Below are 6,492 nucleotides of genomic sequence, written 5' to 3' on the forward strand. Positions count from 1 at the left end.
GAGGAAAAGTTTCTCTCGAAAGAATTGAGTGGGAGGATGGTGGAGACTTGATGAGGTTATTGAACCGTCTCTTCAACTAGTGTGTGGCAGAGCACAGGAAGTTGTTCCTGTGGCACCTACACCAATTGAAGTGGAAGCTTATGATATTGATCATGAAACTTCGGATCAAGTCACTACCAAACCTCGTAGGACGACAAGGACACGTACTACTTCGGAGTGGTAAGGTGATCCTGTCTTGGAAGTCATGTTGCTAGACAACAATGAACCTACGAGCTATGGAGAAGCGATGGTGGGCCCGGATTCCGATAAATGGCTCGAGGCCATAAAATCCGAGAACGGATCCATGGACTTTGGTGGACTTGCCCGATGATCGGCAATACATTGAGATAAATGGATCTTTTAAGAAGAAGACGGACGTGGATGGTAATATCACCATCTATGAAGCTCGACTTGTGGCGAAGTGTTTTCCGACAAGTTCAAGGAGTTGACTACGATGAGATTTTCTCACTCGTAGCGATGCTTAAAGTCCGTCGGAATCATGTTAGCATTAGCTGCATTTATGAAATCTGGCAGATGGATGTCAAGACAAGTTTCCTTACTAGTTTTCGTAAGGAAAGGTTGTATGCAATACAATCAGAAAAGTTTTGTCGATCCTAAGGATGCTAAAAGGTATGCTAGCTACAGCGATCCTTCTAAGGACTGGAGTAAGCATCTCGGAGTTGGAATGTACGCTTTGATGAGATGATCAAAGATTTTGGATTTATACAAAGTTTATGAGAAACTTGTATTTCCAAAGAAGTGAGTGGGAGCACTATAGAATTTCTGATGAGTATATGTTGTTGACATATTGTTGATCAGAAATGACGTAGAATTTCTGGAAAGCATATAGGGTTATTTTGAAAGTGTTTTTCAATGGAAAGCCCGGATTAAGCCTACTTGAACATTGAGCATCAAGATCTATAAGGATAGATCAAAATGCTTAATAATACTTTCAAATGAGCACATACCTTGACATGATCTTGAAGGTGTTCAAGATGGACCAGTCAAAGAAGGAGTTCTTGCCTGAGTTGTAAGGTACGAAGTTAAGACTTAAAGCTCGACCACGGCAGAATAGAGAGAAAGGACGAAGGTCGTCCCCTATGCTTAAGACGTAGGCTCTTCAGTATGCTATGCTGTGTACCGCACCTGAAGTGTGCCTTGCCATGAGTCAGTCAAGGGGTACAAGAGTGATCCAAGAATGGCTCACAGGACAGCGGTCAAAGTTATCCTTAGTAACTAGTGGACTAAGGAATTTTCTCGATTATGGAGGTGGTAAAAGAGTTCGTCGTAAAGGTTACGACGATGCAAGCTTGACACCTATCCGGATAGCTCTGAGTAGAGAGACCGGATACATATAATGGAGCAACAATTTTGAATAGCTCCAAGTAGAACAGTTATTTGGAATAGCTCCAAATAGAGCGTGGTAGCTGCATCTAGGAGATGACATAGAGATTTGTAAAGCACACACGGATCTGAAAGGTTCAAACCCGTTGACTAAAACCTCTCTCACAAGCAACATGATCAAACATAAAACTCATTGAGTGTTAGTCACATAGTGATGTGAACTAGACTACTCTTGGGTATTAGTCACATGGCGATGTGACCTGTGAGTGTTAATCACATGGCGATGTGAACTAGATTATTGACTCTAGTGCAAGTGGGAGACTATTGGAAATATGCCCTAGAGGCAATAATAAAAGTGTTATTATTATATTTCCTTGTTCATGATAATTGTCTTTTATTCATGCTATAACTGTATTATCCGGAAATCGTAATACACGTGTGAATACATAGACCACAATATGTCCCTAGTGAGCCTCTAGTTGACTAGCTCGTTGTGATCAACAGATAGTCATGGTTTCCTGGCTATGGACATTGGATGTCGTTGATAACGGGATCACATCATTAGGAGAATGATGTGATGGACAAGACCCAATCCTAAGCATAGCACAAAGATCGTGTAGTTCGTTTGCTAGAGCTTTGCCAATGTCAATTATCTCTTCCTTTGACCATGAGATCGTGTAACTCCTGGATACCGTAGGAGTGCCTTGGGTGTATCAAACGTCACAACGTAACTGGGTGACTATAAAGGTACACTACAGGTATCTCCGAAAGTATCTATTGTTTTATGCGGATCGAGACTGGGATTTGTCACTCCGTGTAAACGGAGAGGTATCTCTGGGCCCACTCGGTAGGACATCATCATATGCGCAATGTGACCAATGAGTTGATCACGGGATGATGTGTTACGAAACGAGTAAAGTGACTTGCCGGTAACGAGATTGAACAAGGTATCGGTATACCGACGATCGAATCTCGGGCAAGTAACATACCGATAGACAAAGGGAATTGAATGCGGGATTGATTAAGTCCTTGACATCGTGGTTCATCCGATGAGATCATCGTGGAACATGTGGGAGCCAACATGGGTATCCAGATCCCGCTGTTGGTTATTGACCGGAGAACGTCTCGGTCATGTCTGCATGTCTCCCGAACCCGTAGGGTCTACACACTTAAGGTTCGATGACGCTAGGGTTATAAAGAAAGCTTGTATGTGGTTACCGAATGTTGTTCGGAGTCCCGGATGAGATCCCGGACGTCACGAGGAGTTCCGGAATGGTCCGGAGGTAAAGATTTATATATAGGAAGTCCTGTTTCGGCCATCGGGACAAGTTTCGGGGTCATCGGTATTGTACCGGGACCACCGGAAGGGTCCCGGGGGCCCACCGGGTGGGGCCACCTGCCCCGGGGGGCCACATGGGCTGTAGGGGGTGCGCCTTGGCCTACATGGGCCAAGGGCACCAGCCCCTAGAGGCCCATGCGCCAAGATAAAAGAAAAAGGGGAGAGTCCTAAAAGGGGAAGGCACCTCCGAGGTGCCTTGGGGAGGATGGACTCCTCCCCCCCTCCTTAGCCGCACCCCTTTCTTGGAGTAGGGGGCAAGGCTGCGCCTCTCCCCTCTCCCCTGCCCCTATATATAGTGGAGGGGAGGGAGGGCATCCACACCTGAGCCCTTGGCGCCTCCCTCCCTCCCGTGACACCTCCTCCTCTCCCGTAGGTGCTTGGTGAAGCCCTGCAGGATTGCCACGCTCCTCCACCACCACCACGCCGTTGTGCTGCTGCTGGATGGAGTCTTCCTCAACCTCTCCCTCTCTCCTTGCTGGATCAAGGCATGGGAGACGTCACCGGGCTGTACGTGTGTTGAACGCGGAGGTGCCGTCCGTTCGGCACTTGATCATCGGTGATCTGAATCACGACGAGTACGACTCCATCAACCCCGTTCACTTGAACGCTTCCGCTTAGCGATCTACAAGGGTATGTAGATGCACTCTCTTTCTACTCGTTGCTGGTCTCTCCATAGATAGATCTTGGTGTTACGTAGGAAAATGTTTTGAATTTCTGCTACGTTCCCCAACATTACGATCATCACAAAGCACGTGTCAACGAGTTGTTCGCCAAGCTTCAAGACATCTACACCAAGTGATCCGAGCCCTCTGCACCGATCGACGTTCAGCAATCGACGTGTGTGGCATGCATACATCTGTGGGGTGCACCAAGTGTGGCGTCCATGGTGACCGTACAATTTTTCTTTGCTTGGGATGTAGGCTGCCGGTGCTAAAAGAGTTGTGTTCTTGCGACGTGTGAGGCAACCATATTCTTTACTGCAATACTTGGTGCAAAGATTGTGCAACGGTCGCGGCGATGGACAAAACTGGGGTTTTGTGTTCTATGCGGTCGCAACCCCACCAAACTTTCAAAGGGTGAATATAATGGCGTAGTCATGCCCGATAGCGAGGCAAATTAGTATGGAGGGTCGATGAACTTCTATCATCGAGTTATGGATCATATATGTTAGTTTGAGTTGAAGTGGGCATCGATGGAAGTTTGAGTTTAAGTGGATCATCTACTCTTATATAAGTTGGGGTCGAAGTGAGCATTAATGTAAAATTTATCTGTAGTGGACAATTTAAGTTGAGTTCAATTAGCTCATCTATAAAAGTTTTCATGTTTTGAGCATTTATGTATATATTTTTTGTTGTAGCACCATGAAGTACGTAAATGCTCATGTACTCATGGTGTGGCAAAGAATCATGATTTAGTTCAAGTCTTTTGCGCAAAGAAGCAAGTTAAATGATGCAAACTGTTATGAACTTGCACCATTTAACTTGCTTTTTTGTGCAAAAGACTTAACTAAATCATGATTCTTGGCCACACTATGAGTACATGAACATTTCTTCATGGTGTTACAAAAAAAATACATAGTCTGAAAACATTAATACTTCTATAAATGATCCATTGAACTAAACTTAAATTATCCACTACAAATAAATTTTACATTGGTGCTCACTTCAACTCGAACTTATATAAGACTAGATGATCCACTTAAACTCAAACTTACATAGATCGATGATGCATAATTCGATGATAGAAGTTCATCGACCCTACATACTAATTCGCCTCGCTATCGGGCGCGACTGCGCCATTGTCATCGTCTTTTGAAAATTCGGTGGGGCTGCGACCGACCCTGCTTTATCCATCGTCGCAACCGTTCCACAATATTTGCACCAAGTATTGCAGGGAAGAATATGGTTGCCTCACATGTTGCAAGAACGCAACTCTTTTGCCACCGCCTACATCCCACGCAAAGAAAAATTGTACGGTCGCCATGGACACCACACTTGGTGCACACCCACAGATGTATGCATGCCACACACGTTGATTGTTGAACGTCAATCGGTGCAGGGGGCTCGAAACGCTTGGTGCAGATGGCTTCAAGCTTGGTGAACAACTCATTGGTGCATGCTTTGCGATGACCATAATCCGCCAACATCACTTCGAGGCGTGCGCGGCAAGTCTCGACGAACTACTCGTCATCAACCATGACTTGATCACCTTCCACAACATCCAAGGGGTGCTTGGTTTGGCTCTCCACCTCCACCATGATGGCCTCTCCATCTGAATCTGCGATGATCTGCTCCTCCACCACCATAGTCTCTCCACCCTCCTCACCTTCAGCCATCGCTTCTGTTACTTCTGTGCAGGATAGAGTGCTTCATTCGTTTCTTTATATAGATGAAAGAAGAAGAATAGCCAGCAAGAAGAGGAGTCAGAAGGAACGAGAGGAGCATGCAGATTGCCAAACGTGTTCACTCCTACCAAAAGTAAATTTGCTCGCACTATGCATGTAGCTTTACCACCCCACGTACACACCTGCAAAGGAATACAGATGGATAGAAAAATGGGGGCTTGATTGCCATTATCACACCCTAATTAATTGTTCAGTAAAACAAACGCGCCTGAAATCCCTCCAGTGGTGGAAATGCATGAAAATCAAACCACGCCGAGTAAACTATGACGGAGGGAGTCGTGAAGTGTGGTCATCTTTAAATGTTAAATAAGAAACCCCATGGCTCAAATGAAGATGGTTGGTTCTTCGAGTTTGCGCTCAGTTCCTTGTTAGGTCATGCTAGATTGTTAAGGGATCATTTGTCCCAATTTTCCACCTTGCTTTAAAAAAATCCCTTTGTATCATAGGAGGGTTCAATTTCATGCGTGGTCGCATAAATTGTTTCATATAATAAAACTTACGCGCCCAGAAATTAGTTCCCTTTGGCTGAAACTCAAAGTTGCAATACGAAGACAGTAAAATTCTCCCGAGTAGATAAGTGCTAGATCACTTCTAGACATTAATGTTCTTTGTGTTTTAAATTATCAATTCTTCTGTGAAGCTAATCTTGATACGTGAAGATGTAGCATAATTTGTTAACGTGTTTTGAGCATCGTCTAGGTGTCAATCTTAGCATCCTCTATATTATGTAAAATGATGGATTTCTAAATTGAAAAACTACAACACATGGTTATGTCTTTGGAATTCAAAGTGGGGTTGTGGAAGGGTCGAGGGATTATGAGGCGGATGTGTCATTGACGGTGATGTCGTGCTTGGATTAGGGAGGTGAGATGGTGATGGAAGAAGTAGCAGAGTGATTTTAAAGGTATATGTTGGTTATGATTGGTATCAAACCACGAGAATATTTATGGCCCGTAGCAACGCACGGGCAATTACCTAGTTTGAATCAAAGGAGCTCTACACTTTGGTCTGGTCAGCCAACCTTCTCCCTTTTTTGGGTAAAACTGAGACCCTCCAAAGAGGGCCATCCTCAGCGTGTTAATTAAGATTAAAGTATATCATAGGGGCGTAAAAGTACTTTCCTTTTTACAGAAGTAACCCTAGGAAATAATGAAATTATTATAAAGCAGTCTAGAAAAGGCACTTGCACCATCAAAAGCCGATAGGCGATACACGCGTCAGTCTTGAGTACAGGCGTTGCTTCAGACTCCTTAGCAGTCTCCACATCACCGCCTATGATCGAAGATGACCTATCCATGATGGGCTGACACTCCGGCAACGACCTGCGAGAGGGCAACACCATCAATGGCCTGTGACACTCTAACGA

This window comes from Triticum aestivum, chromosome 1B (genome assembly GCF_018294505.1).
Source record: "Triticum aestivum cultivar Chinese Spring chromosome 1B, IWGSC CS RefSeq v2.1, whole genome shotgun sequence".
NCBI lineage: Eukaryota > Viridiplantae > Streptophyta > Magnoliopsida > Poales > Poaceae > Triticum > Triticum aestivum.